This window comes from Pseudophryne corroboree, chromosome 7 (assembly GCF_028390025.1).
Source record: "Pseudophryne corroboree isolate aPseCor3 chromosome 7, aPseCor3.hap2, whole genome shotgun sequence".
NCBI classification, from domain to species: domain Eukaryota; kingdom Metazoa; phylum Chordata; class Amphibia; order Anura; family Myobatrachidae; genus Pseudophryne; species Pseudophryne corroboree.
The window spans coordinates 138,318,979-138,333,416 of NC_086450.1; the positions used below are offsets into that span (position 1 = coordinate 138,318,979).

The 14,438-nt window shown below is 47.7% G+C and overlaps 1 long non-coding RNA gene across 1 annotated transcript in view; it reads right to left on the reverse strand.

Annotated features, from left to right (window-relative positions):
• Window positions 1-14,438, reverse strand: part of LOC134944812 (uncharacterized) — a 146,867-nt gene that overhangs the window by 55,312 nt on the left and 77,117 nt on the right. Inside the window, exon 2 of the long non-coding RNA XR_010181958.1 lies at window positions 762-960. This is a non-coding gene — a long non-coding RNA (uncharacterized LOC134944812). The remainder of the gene's footprint in view (window positions 1-761; window positions 961-14,438) is intronic.

Here is a 14,438-nt window from a genome sequence, read left to right on the forward strand (position 1 = left end):
ACATTTTGCCCTGCTTTAAGATTTCTGCTACTATGTATTATCTGGTTGAACCTCTGCTAGATGATGATGATGACAATGGTTATATTCCTGTGCAAACAGGCATCTACCGGACCATGTGATCTCCTATATGGATAGTGAATACTGATTGAAGCCACCATCTGCCTGGGGAGGAACAATTTCTTCAGAGGTTCCCTGTTGCAGTTTAGCCACCATATAGGTAATGAAGACACTCAAGTGACTGGCATGTACTTGGGATGGGGGGGGGGGGGGGGGGGGCTATAAAAACATGGGTTACCGGTCTGTTGTCCATCCAGACAGCCATGGCCAGAATTGCCTTTTGGTTTAACAAAAAAAGGCAGGAGACATAAAGGTACCAACCACAATATTGCTAGAAAAATACACAAAGGCACACACTTGCCATAGATGGGTATGATGTAAATTGCGTGAATGCGGAAGACTAATTTGTAATGTAGGGAGGAAAAAAAAAACAAGCTGAAGGAAAACACAAGTATGAAACATCATAATGGAAAATAAGAATAAATATAAAAGATTGTGAGAAAAATAAATATTATATATATATATATATATATATATATATATAAATATAGACGATACAGAAACTGCGGCACTCAGGGTCTTATATTCAATGGTTTGTATTGACACACAATTACATCGCGCACCCGCGCACCACCAACGTTTCGGGGAGTTCAACCCCTTTGTCAAGGTGTAGGTGAAAGAAGATGAGAGAAAGGATTACTCACCCATTTGTAGAAAGAAGACCGCCAAACATCGTGCGAACCAGCTCCCGCGCCTCCGTCCCCGTCGCTGGGTGGTGCAGGAAGATGACGTGCGGTGACGCCCTCGCCGCGTCACTGCCGGTCCGTTGCTGAGCAACCCGCGTCACAGCCGGCCCGTAACTTGGCAACCGCTCACAGCGTCGTCCGGGCGGAGGCAGAGGAGCTGGAATAGAAACAAAACACAATGTCACCACCAATAGATCGTGCAGCTGCAAAGTACCATACATAGTACTCATAACATGTCCAGCTCTCCCAGGTACAAATATCTCAAATAAACCATGGTATTCCAGATAAACCTGTGCTCATAGAAAAGAACAGACCCCATATAGAGAATGGTTCGCACGATGTTTGGCGGGCTTCTTTCTACAAATGGGTGAGTAATCCTTTCTCTAATCTTCTTTCACCTACATCTTGACAAAGGGGTTGAACTCCACGAAACGTTGGTGGTGCGCGGGTGCGCGATATAATTGTGTGTCAATACAAACCATTGAATATAAGACCCTGAGTGTCGCAGTTTCTGTATCGTCTATCAAGTATCCATCCTGAGGGCACCGGGGCACGTAGTTCGCTGAGGGAGTGCCGGGCTTTACGACTTTCTGTACCTTTTGGAGTTGCCCTTTGGACGTCCCCTGCATGAGTCAGGGCACCCCTGGACTTTGCTATAACTGTGTATTTATTTTGTTTTTTCTATTCTGCCCATATGGTGATTGAGGCATTGCTGGACACTGCTGCAGTCTTGCACTGGTATTGAGCCGGTGCCACATTAAAGGGACTTTTCTTTACAGACACAGGGCACGGTATACTGCAGCATTTGCACGCGTGTTTATACTTTCAGGCTTCTACAGCAGCACAGTTCTGGACATGGACCCAGGAACGTCCACATCAACTACTGAAAGTTCTAAAGGATTTGTGCATTTGAACATTAACAGAGGGGACCTGTACGGTTTTACGGATGACAACGCGGACAGACTGCAGTTCAAGGAGCGGTTGTCGCTGGCTGACCAGCAGTTCAGTTAGGAGGACTTATATCAACAATTATACAAGCTTAAACGCAGGGAAATAGATTTCCTACTTCATGGGATATCTCTCTCCGACTACCACAGGGAATGTATGATCTCTAGAGGGTTTAGGATCAGGAACGCCCCTACCATCGGCAGGTTTAACCCTGATTTTTGTAAGAAGTGGGTCGGGATCACCAATAAGTGTAGTTTAGATCCTATGCTATTGGTGGTCGAGGAGGCAGGTAGGGAGTTAAGGGTAGTTAAGGACAAAATCACGGCCTTTGAAACAACACATCTGCCCTCCTTACAGCAGGATGTTACCCATGACTGGCTGCGTAAGCTACGCACGCAATGCGATGCTTATCGCAGGAAACTCCTTAAGTTTAAAAAGAACAAACTGGACATTGTGCAGGAAGATTATGAAAACAATAGAGTACACCGACGGTTGATGGGAGGTCCCCCTGGGGGCTCATATTCCTCACAACCGAAATCTAAGCAAGGCTGGCGCCGCCGTAGGGAGAACAGGACAGGGCGCGGAGCTTCATCTAATAGTGATAGTGAATTCGCGATAGCGGATTCTGATGGCTCACAAGATAACTCAGCCATCCCTTTAGGGGTAACATGCACGACTACTACCAAAGGAAGAGGTCGGCCACCCGCCGGGGCTGGCAGAACACGCGACTCCATAGATCAGGCAGTGAAAAACAAAACCTAATCTATAATCTTTCGACTCGTGTGCTGACCCCTACAGAATTGGGCGTCCTTAGCAACGGGCTCTCTTTTGTTCCTACTAACCGACACAATGACATGAATTGAAAAATTGACTCATATCAATTCGCAAGGAAGCTACGACGACAGGAATATTTCTCCTCACATCCGAATCCGCAGCCTGCTTCTCCTACGATTTTACAGCCGTTCCTGAACAAAAGAAGCAGCTCTACTTTTGATCAACAATCCTCGAATCCCTCAATTAAATCCTTTATACTTTTGGTCGACGAGTCTATGGACAAATACACGAAGGCCACCAATCAGGTACACCGTATTCTGTCAAAACAAGAATGGCAGGCACTCAAGAACCTAGGTTCATATACCGACATAGTCATCTGCCCTACCGATAAGGGGGGCGGAGTGGTTATTCTAGACCTAACGTATTATCGGACCGAAATTTGGGCACAGTTATCGGATGCAAACACCTACAGGGGCCTGGATTCAGATTCGACGGTGCTTTACAAGCAGGAATTAGATGGAATTCTAGACAACTCAACGCGGCAGGGGCTTATTTCTGACAAAGTATGCAAAGCCCTTACACATGACTTCCCTGTCGTCCCCATCTTTTTTACGGTGCCGAAAATCCACAAGGATCTAGCCAGGCCGCCTGGACGCCCCATCATTTCTGCCCGACAGTCCCTATATCAGCCAGTGTCGCAGTTTTTGGACTGTATACTCCAACCACTGGTCCATAAACAAGTCAGGTGTCTGAAGGACACTACCTCTTTTCTTATTTTATTAGAGGCATTCGGGCCTGTTCCAGAGGGGGCTATATTGTGCACAGCAGATATTTGTAGCTTGTATACAAGCATACCGCACATTGACGGGTTGGAGGCAATGAGGTTGTTTCTACTAGAGGAGAATATGACAGCTGTAAATATTGATTTTTTTTCTGTCCCTGTTGGAACTAACACTGACCAGGAACTATTTCATCTTTGATGGGCGGTTTTATCAGCAAAAAACCGGCAGTGCTATGGGGAGCAATGTGGCCCCCTCTTATGCTAATATTTACATGCTGAAGGAAGAGACATCAATGTTCTTTCAGGATCCGGAAGTCATGCAATATATTGCACTCTTCACTAGATACATTGACGACATATTCATCATCTGGACGGGGGGGGGGAGCCAATGCTCAAGAAGTTGCTGGACTCCATCAATTCCAGGTCTTCCCCATCAGAATTACGTCTCAGTGGTCATTTTCTTCTATCAATTACCTGGACGTGTTGGTGACCATCAGGGCCGGGGTTCTGCAAACTAGCATTTACAGTAAGCCAACAGATAAGAATACGCTCTTGCGAGCAAATAGTCACCACCTTCAGTCGTTGAAACAGGGCCTGCCTAGGTCCCAGATGATGAGGGTAGCTCGAGTTAGTAGCCAACCGGAGACGCTTGAGCGGGAATTGGATGTTATGGTATCCAAATTTATGGACAGAGGCTATGAAAAGACATCACTTGACCGTATTAAGAGGGAGGTACTGCTTCTACCTAGGGATAAGCTGTTACGTCCTTCAGTCAGATCCTCTGACAATAGAATTACCTGGATGACCACTTTTGATACTTCTAGTCCTATCTTGAACAGGGCCAATAGAGCTCTATGGCCAATTATCTCCACGGATTCCAGTTTTCCTTTTAAACACATCACCCCAATGATGTGCTATAGGCGGGGTCGTAACATCAGGGACTGGGTGGTCCATGCAGACATCACGGACTTCTCTAAAGCCACTGGTGCCCAAGGGGGTGGGTCTTTTTTGTCAAGGAAGCCGGGCTGCTATCGGTGCTTGGGCTGCGCTACGTGCGGCCATATGATCACGGGGACATTTTTCACTTTACCGTTAACTGGAAGGAAGATTTCCATTCGTCATGTTTTAACTTGCACTTCCACTTACATCATCTATCTTATTGTTTGCCCCTATGGCCTGTGTTACGTGGGAAAGACAATCAGGACCCTACGGGAACGCATGGCACTGCATCGGTCTGCCATTAAGGCTGCACTTTCTGGTATTCCATCTGACCAACCAGTGGCTCGGCACTTCCAGGAGGCCAAGCATTTACTAAAGGACCGTAAGCATATTATCATCGATCAAGTCCCCAAGAGCCTACGGGGGGGAGACCGAGATGGTCGACTGCTCCGTAAGGAAGCAACGTGGATTTTTGAACTTAACACCATCTCTCCAGCAGGTCTTAATGAGAGGATTGCCTGGAGTATCTTTGGCTAATGGAAAGGAGAATTTCCAGTTCCCTGGATGGGAAGGACTGATATTGGAGGCCCGTACCCCCCTAGTGAGGGGGTTCCGGCTAAGGGCCCACTGAGGTTGGCAGTCCATCAAGTGATGTGGCCAGCCAGCACAGTGTCGGGCATTACAAGCTATGCGCCCTTGGCCCAGATGTAATCCTGTACTCTGCACTGGATCTCCCGCTTTAACATGTCACTGGATATTACTATTAAGTCACTTTCTGACTCTAAGTATGGGTGATGTTAGTGTGCATGCCTTGTATCTCTATGACTCCCCTGGAATCATTGAATTTTTTCCTTCTGTGATCTATTCTTCCTTAAACCTTGCGGTATACCTTGTTTTTCTCTATATGGGGTCTGTTCTTTCCTATGAGCACAGGTTTATCTGGAATACCATGGTTTATTTGAGATATTTGTACCTGGGAGAGCTGGACATGTTATGTGTACTATGTATGGTACTTTGCAGCTGCACAATCTATTGGTGGTGACATTGTGTTTTGTTTCTATTCCTGCTCCTCAGCCTCCGCCCGGACGACGCTGTGAGCGGGTTGCCAAGTTACGGGCCGGCTGTGACGTGGGTTGCTCAGCAACGGACCGGCAGTGACGCGGCGAGGGCGTCACCGCACGTCATCTTCCTGCACCACCCGGCGACGGGGACGGAGGCGCGGGAGCTGGTTCGCACGATGTTTGGCGGGCTTCTTTCTACAAATGGGTGAGTAATCCTTTCTCTCATCTTCTTTCACCTACACCTTGACAAAGGGGTTGAACTCCCCGAAACGTTGGTGGTGCGCGATGTAATTGTGTGTCAATACAAACCATTGAATATAAGACCCTGAGTGCCGCAGTTTCTGTATCGTCTATCAAGTATCCATCCTGAGGGCACCGGGGCACGTAGTTCGCTGAGGGAGTGCCGGGCTTTACGACTTCTATATATATATATATATATATATATATATATATATAAAAAATAGACATTTTTTTTTCTTAATATTTTTTCTTATTTTACACTCTGGGTTGGACTCTTATTTGCACCCCAGCAAACTAGTCTCTTTGGGTGAGAGTGCGGGAACTTCTCTCTCTCTCTCTCTCTCTCTCTCTCACTATATATATATATATATATATATATACTGCTCAAAAAAGTAAAGGGAACACTTAAACAACACTATGTAACTCCAAGTCAATCACCCTTCTGTGAAATCAAACTGTCCACTTAGGAAGCAACACTGATTGACAATCGATTTCACATGCATTTGTGCAAATGGAATAGACAACAGGTGGGAATTATAGGCAATTAGCAAGACACCCCCAATAAAGGAGTTGTTCTGCAGGTGGTGACCACAGACCACTTCTCAGCTTTTATGCTTTCTGGCTGATGTTTTGGTCGCTTTTGAAAGCTGGCGGTGCTTTCACTCTAGTGGTAGCATGAGACACAAGTGGTTTAGGTAGTGCAGCTCATCCAGGATGGCACATCAATGCGAGCTGTGACAAGAAGGTTTGCTGTGTTTTTCAGCGTAGTGTCCAGAGCATGGAGGCGCTACCAGGAGACAGGCCAGTACATTAGGATACGTGGAGGAGGCCATAGGAGCGCAACAACCCAGCAGAAGGACCGCTACCTCCGCCTTTGTGCAAGGAGGAACAGGAGGAGCACTGCCATAGCCCTGCAAAATGACCTCCAGCAAGCCACAAATGTGCATGTGTCTACTCAAACGATCAGAAACAGATTCCATGAGGGTGGTATGAGGGCCCGACGTCCACAGGTGGTGGTTGTGCTTACAGCCCAACACCGTGCAGGATGTTTGGTATTTGCCAGAGAACACCAAGATTGGCAAATTCGCCACTGGCGCCCTGTGCTCTTCACAGATGAAAGCAGGTTCTCACTGAGCACATGTGACAGACATGACAAAGTCTGGAGACGCCAAGTAGAATGTTCTGCTGCCTGCAACATCATCCAGCATGACCGGTTTGGCAGTGGGTCAGTAATGGTGTGGGGTGGCATTTCTTTGGGGGGCCGCACAGCCCTCCATGTGGTCGCCAGAGGTAGCCTGACTGCCATTAGGTACCAAGATGAGATCCTCAGACCCCTTGTGAGACCATATGCTGGTGCGGTTGGCCCTGGGTTCCTCCCAATGCAAGACAATGCTAGACCTCATGCGGCTGGAGTGTGTCAGCAGTTCCTGCAAGACGAAGGCATTGATGCTATGGACTGGCCCGCCCGTTCCCCAGACCTGAATCCAATTGAGCACATCTGGGACATCATGTCTCGCTCCATCCACCAACGCCACGTTGCACCACAGACTGTCAAGGAGTTGGCGGATGCTTTAGTCCAGGTCTGGGAGGAGATCCCTCAGGAGACCATCCGCCACCTCATCAGGAGCATGCCCAGGCGTTGTAGGGAGGTCATACAGGCACGTGGAGGCCACACACACTACTGAGCCTCATTTTGACTTGTTTTAAGGACATTACATCAAAGTTGGATCAGCCTGTAGTGTGTTTTTCCACTTTAATTTTGAGAGTGACTCCAAATCCAGACCTCCATGGGTTAATAAATTTGATTTCCATTGATCATTTTTGTGTGATTTTGTTGTCAGCACATTCAACTATGTAAAGAACAAAGGCCCTCATTCCGAGTTGTTCGCTCGGTAAAAATCTTCGCATCGCAGCGATTTTCCGCTTAATGCGCATGCGCAATGTCCGCACTGCGACTGCGCCAAGTAAATTTGCTATGCACTTAGTAATTTTACTCACGGCTTTTTCATCGGTCTGGCGATCGTAATGTGATTGACAGGAAATGGGTGTTACTGGGCGGAAACAGGCCGTTTTATGGGCGTGTGGGAAAAAATGCTACCGTTTCCGGAAAAAACGCAGGAGTGGCCGGAGAAACGGAGGAGTGTCTGGGCGAACGCTGGGAGTGTTTGTGACGTCAAACCAGGAACGACAAGCACTGAACTGATCGCAGATGCCGAGTAAGTCTGAAGCTACTCAGAAACTGCTACGAGGTGTGTAATCGCAATATTGCGAATACTTCGTTCGCAATTTTAAGATGCTAAGATTCACTCCCAGTAGGTGGCGGCTTAGCGTGAGCAACTCTGCTAAAATCGCCTTGCGAGCGAACAACTCGGAATGACCTCCAAAGTATTTAATAAGAATATTTCATTCATTCAGATCTAGGATGTGTTATTTTAGTGTTCCCTTTATTTTTTTGAGCAGTGTATATATATGTGTATATATATATATATATATATATATATATATATACATACATACATACACACATACTACCTTTTCTTACCGCTATAAGACTATTTTCATTGCGCCCATCTTCAAGTTTAAGTTCACTACCCCTTCTCACCCCCCATGCTGATGGGGGCTGAACTTGGACTGAAATGGCATCAAGAGTGTCACTATTCATCTCAGCAACCCCGAAAACTATGGATTTTTACATGTCACCCCCTTCCTACCCCCACCCCTAGGGGTGTCTTACCCCCACATTATTTTTGTCCATATTTGAAGTCATATGTGTACCAAGTTTGGTGTAAATTGCTCCAGCATTCCAGAGTTATGCTGGAACATACTTACATACACACATACATACATTTTTTATATATATATATATATATATATATATATATATATATATATATATATATATACTCCAATGTTTGGTCTGGCACTCCTCGTCCCTCCTGGGTGGCTGCTCCGGTGCCCTCCTTGAGCAACGATGGCTTACAATATAGGCAATGGAAGGCGGCACTCAGAGACTTTCTCAAGTTCAAAACGTGCTTCTCAGGACACAGCAAATCAAGTCCACTTGATTTGCTGTGTCCTGAGGAAGGGAGCACGTATCCCGAAACGTTGACCTGAATTAAAGCACGTTTTGAACTTGAGAAAGTCTCCGAGTGCCGCCTTCCATTGCCTATATAAATATATATATATAGATAGATAGATAGATAGATAGATAGATAGATAGATAGATAGATAGAAAGATACGCACACACACACAGACACAAACATGTACACAAAATTCTAATTTAAGTAGGTTTCCTGAGAGTAAGAGCTAAGTGTGTATCTTGATTTACTCATAAACACATTACGGCAGGCAGAGCTCCTGTTTACACATTATGGCAGGTGGAGTCCCCTGAGCACTCTGACCTCCATGGGGAGGGGGCTAGAACATGGCGGCCAGCGGCTTAGTGTTTCCTGGGGGGAGGGGTTGTCGGGCTGCAATGTAAGTCTGACAGTGGGGATCGGGCGCTACAGATGCGGCTAACTGTAAGCTTTGGAGGCGTGGAGGGGGGTAAGTACATGAATACCCATGGCTCAGTGTATCCTTGTTTTTATTGCTACACTGTTACTCTGACGTGGGGGGGGGGGGGAGGGGGAGGGCATTACAGCCTGCAAGTCACTGTAAGCTTTGGTGAGGAGGACATTAAGCTGCTGTGCCAGCGGCGGCAGGTAGAGAAGGGGATTCGGGCAGCATTGCCCGTGGCTCACTGTAACCTCCCATCAGGGGGAAGGGGTGGTCACTGGTCAGGCTGCTCTGTAAGTGCCTGTTGTTGGGGCAGGGGATGTTCAGTGTAACCTCTGTGGAAGGGGCTGGGCTGCACTGTAAGCTCTGGCAGCAGAGGGGGGTGGGATCGGGCTTTGCTGCCCGGGCTGAATAGTAACACTACTGCGGACACACATTGTGTTGCAGAACTATGGATGTTGCTGGCGGTATTTCACCCACAGTGCATATGTGCTGTTTGCCATGCACCGCCGGCACAGCACCTAGCTATGGCCCTGCCCTCAACATTACCTGCAATTCCACCTACATGCCCTCAGCAGGCTTATGGGGAAATTCAATTCCCAGCAACGTGCTGTTACAATGGGCCTCATTCAGGTCTGGTCGCTGTAGTGCTAAAAGTGCAAAATACTAATTTTTGGTACTCTGCGCATGTGCAGTATGGGTCCTGCATCGGCAGGCGCAATATGGCTGCAGACGTCAAATGAGCCATTTGTGGGCAGGGAGGGGGCAGTAACAACAGCTGTTTCACAAAACAAATGTGTGTCGACTCTATTTTGTGGGTGTGCCAAGTCAAGGGCCTCGGACGCAGCTCTGAATCACACATGCATGCTGGAGGTGTCGTCTTATACCACACCGCTGCGGAATATGTGTGTGCTATATAAATAACTGGTAATAAATAAATAAATTATAATGCCTCCTGCTGCATTACCATATCTGAGCATCACTGCTACTTCCAAGTAAGCTGCAGTGATGCACTTTACAACCACACCTGAGTCACCTCCAATATGTGGAACAGCACTCGGAATTTCAGTCAAGCAATATTGCTCATCTTACTGAGAAGTCCTATGACGGAAGTTTTGGCTGCGATTGTCTGCCGTTACCAGCATTCACAAGCCATTTTGACAATACATTGCGCAAATTGTTTTGAATGGAAATGGTTGCTTAGCCTACATGCAAATTGCTTTTTGCCGCCAGCTGTACCCTTTGAGCTGGAAGTGTAGATACCACTGAAATCATCAGGAATTATCTGTAATGCTAATAGACTTATATGCTCGGCCACGAAGCATGTGTAATGCTAACAATCATAAGATCTGTCCACAAAACAGTTTCATGAAACTCGTAATCAGCCACATGTTTATTTTGCGGTCTACTATGGCTAGGTACATTACTTTTGCATAAATGTGCTGGATGAGAAATGCCAATGCTGATATTAAGATTTCAAAATGTAACTTAATACCTCTTCACTATCCCTGTTCTGCCCGGTGTAGTGGACAATGTGAGACATTTCCCACATTTGTTCTTGAAAGTGAGTTAAGATCCACTTTTATTCTATTAAATTAGCTCTGCTACTTTTTCTTTTTTTTTTAAATTGTTTATTTTAATTTTCAGGTTATAAATGTCACAACAGCTCCCCACCTCACGTGGGGTGAGCTGCTATTTGTCACAATATCCTATCAAAGGCAGAGATTTAACCTTAATATAAAGAACAAGCGGTTCCCGACATGTGGAGAAATAATCAAAATAAGAGCCATTAACCATACATTTGTAAGAACGAGAAACAGCGGTGATTCATGTCAGAGGGTGAATGGGGGCTAATCAGACGGGAGGGAGCCGGGGATTAGACTCGTAACTATAGCAATATAAGGGATAATACAGAAGAGGGAGAGAGCATGAAGAGAAAGAAGGGGAGACGGACAGAGATGGGGAGGGAACAGACTGGGGGGAGGAAAAGACAGGGGTGGAGGCACCGCCAGTGCGCCCCCGCGTTCCGCCAACCTAGTGCAGGGCGTTAGTACCAAGAGGTAAGGTGCTACATGAGGGACACGAAGAGGAGGGATTACAGGTAGGCCTATATCTACTAATCGGGTGAAGAAATTACTGAGATCATAGTAGGAGAGCCATCGGGCCCTCGGGGGAACATAAACCCCCTGCGGGAGCCTGAGAGCCAAACCATAGTTCCCAACTCAGGAGAAACTGGTAAGACCTATTATGAAGGTATGCTGTGATTTTTTCCATGCTTGCGAGGTACCATACTTTGTTGATGACCTGCTTCATATGGGGGGGCTCCTTCTGTTTCCATTGGAGGGCAATTGAGCACCTGGCCGCATTTAGGATCTGCGTCAGTAGTTTACTGGAGTTTGGAGGTGTGTGAGCAATGGGGAGGCCTAGCAGGAAGGACCAGGGATCTTTTTTAACCTGGGACTGGAGTACCGTGCTCATCAGGTGTGCGACTGCGTCCCAATATAGCATAATTTTAGGGCACGTCCACCAAATATGGAGGAATGAGCCGTGTCCGCCGCATTCTCTCCAGCACATGGGTGAAGAGGAGGGGAACATTTTGTGGAGTCTAGAGGGGACAAGATACCACCTGTACAAAATTTTATATGCGTTTTCCTTGACTAGGGTTGAGATAGAGGACTTCGCGACTGCAGTGAAGATATCCGACCAATCATAGTCCTCAGGTACCGGGCCAAGGTCCCGTTCCCACTGGAGTATGAAAGCCGGGGTCGTCGTCTGGTCCCATGTCTGGAGAAGAGAGTACAGTAGGGATATGATTCCGCGTGCGAGCGGTTTGTGGTAGCAGTAGGATTCCAGAGTGGTGAGAGGTTGGAACGGGGACGAGCTCGTTAAAGAAGCGACAAAATGTCTTATCTGGAGATAGGTGAAAGGGTTCGCCTCCGGGAAGTCAAAATTCGTCATGATATCCGGTAGAGGCGCACAGGAACCCTCGGTGAGCACGTCTATGACAAAGCGGATATTCCGTTCCAACCATGGACGCGAGCGGGTCAATGACTGTCCCGGAGCAAATGAAGGGTTGTCCCAGAAGGGGGTAAGCGCAGAGGGAGATGACAACAGGTGAAAGTGACGCGTGCTATAATCCCAAATCTGGCAAGTGAATTCCAGCACGGGGTGCATTTGCAGATGAGGAGATCTAGTTCTAGGAGGAGATAAAAGTAGGGACGACAACGATGGGATGCGGCTAAGCTCCGTCTCCAGTAGGAGCCAGCGTATTGACTGCGGGGGGGGCAAACCAGGTCACCGCCTGGCTGAGATGGGTGGCCAAATAATAAAGACGGATATCCGGGAAGCCTCTGCCTCCATCTTGTACTGATTTGCGCAGAGTAGAGAAACCTATCCTGGGGACCTTACCTCTCCACACAAAGCGGAGCAGCCAGGAGTGGACCTGTGCCAGTACATAGTCCGGGACCCTTACTGGCAGCGTCTGGAACAAATATAGTAGGCGGGGGATAATGTTCATTTTCAGAGCTATGATACGACCCAGCCAGGAGATGATCAGTGATTTCCATTTGTCGAGGTCGGCTTTAAGGTTCCTAAGCAATGGTGTGAAGTTTTCCTTATATAAGTCTCCGTATTAGGGCGTAATAAAGATCCCCAGGTAACGGATTTTAGAAGCGCACCAGGAGAATCTGAAGTCGGTTTGCATGTGGGACAGTCGAGGAGGAGGGATGTGGAAGGGAAGAGCTTCCGTTTTGGACCAGTTGACTTTGTAACCCGAGACATGGCCATATTCAGATAGGAGGTCAAAGAGGTTCGGCAGAGAAGTGTGCGGTGAGGAAAGCGATAGAAGGACATCATCTGCGAACAGAGAGATCTTGTAGACAGAACCCCCCACCTCCAGCCCTCCAATGTCGGGCGAGGCTCGTATGCGGGCCGCTAATGGCTCTATTACTAGGGCAAAGATCAACGGCGAGAGTGGGCAACCCTGTCTAGTACCGTTGGAGATGTCCAGAGGGTCCGACTGTACCCCGTTTACAGAAACTCTGGCGGAAGGGTTCGAGTATAAGGCCTGGATTCCCGTGAGGAATTCTCCCTGGAAACCAAAGTGAGCAAGAGTTTCGAACAAAAATGGCCATCCTATCCTGTCAAATGCTTTCTCTGCGTCCAGAGAAAGCATAAGAGCAGGAGTACGTGTAAGGTTGATGTGGTAAGCAAGACTAATAACGCGCCTCGTGTTGTCCCGGGCTTGGCGACCGGGGATAAATCCCACCTGGTCATTATGGATAAGATGGGGCAATACGCTATTCAATCGGAGGGCCAGGATTTTTGCGTAAATCTTGACATCCGAGTTAAGTAGCGAGATAGGTCTGTAATTAGCGCAATTGGATGCATCCTTGCCGTCCTTGGGAATAACTATTATCTTAGCCTCTAGGGCCGATTTGGAGAAAGAAGCTCCCTGTAAGACAGCGTTGAAGAGGGATAAAAGGTGGGGCGTAAGCTGGGGGAGAAAAGTCTTGTAATAGGCGGCCGTAAAGCCGTCCGGACCAGGTGCTTTGGTAGGTTGTAGGGCTTTGACCACGGAGGCAATTTCTTCTTCGGAGATCTTTGACTTCAATTCTGCGGCAACCGATGGGCTCAGGCAAGGGAGTTGGCAGTGGGATAGGAAGGTACGTATGGCCCCGAAAAAGTCCGGATTCGATTGAGTGGGCCCATGGGCATTGTACAACTTTTCGTAGAAGCGAGAAAAAGTTTCAGTGATACGTTTGGGATCCGCTGTTTTCTTGCCCGGGGAAGACTGGATAGATAAGACGTTGTTTCTCGCAAGTTTAGCCCTAAGTCTTGAGGCTAGTAGTCGGTCAGCTTTATCCCCTTTTTCATAAAAGGTCTGATTGAGCCATTTCAAGTTGGATTCCACCTTGGCCGTCAGGAGCATATTCAGTTCCCCCCTGGCCATGGTCAAGGATGAGAGATCTGCTTCGGAGCCAGTCGTTTTATGTTTCAGTGAGAGGGAGGCGACCAAGTCCGAGAGCTCCCGGATGCGTTTGGATCTGGTCCTCTTATTATAAGAGGAGGCACTGATCAAGCAACCCCGGATTACTGCCTTGTGGGCGTCCCATAATAACATAGGCGAGACAGACGGGGATGTGTTTGTCTCAAAGTAGTGGGAGAGTTCAGCGGCTATGTGAGCTTTCGTTTGGGGATTGAGAAGGAGCCTGTCGTTCAGCCTCCACACAGGGTGGCGATCAGGAGGGCGTGGACCCGCGACGTCCACAGTAACCGGGCTGTGGTCTGACCACGTGCTAGGGTGGATGGAGGTGTCAAGGATACATTGAGCAGGCTCCGAGCTTAGAAATATCATGTCCAGTCTTGTGTAAACGTCATATATGGGGGAATAG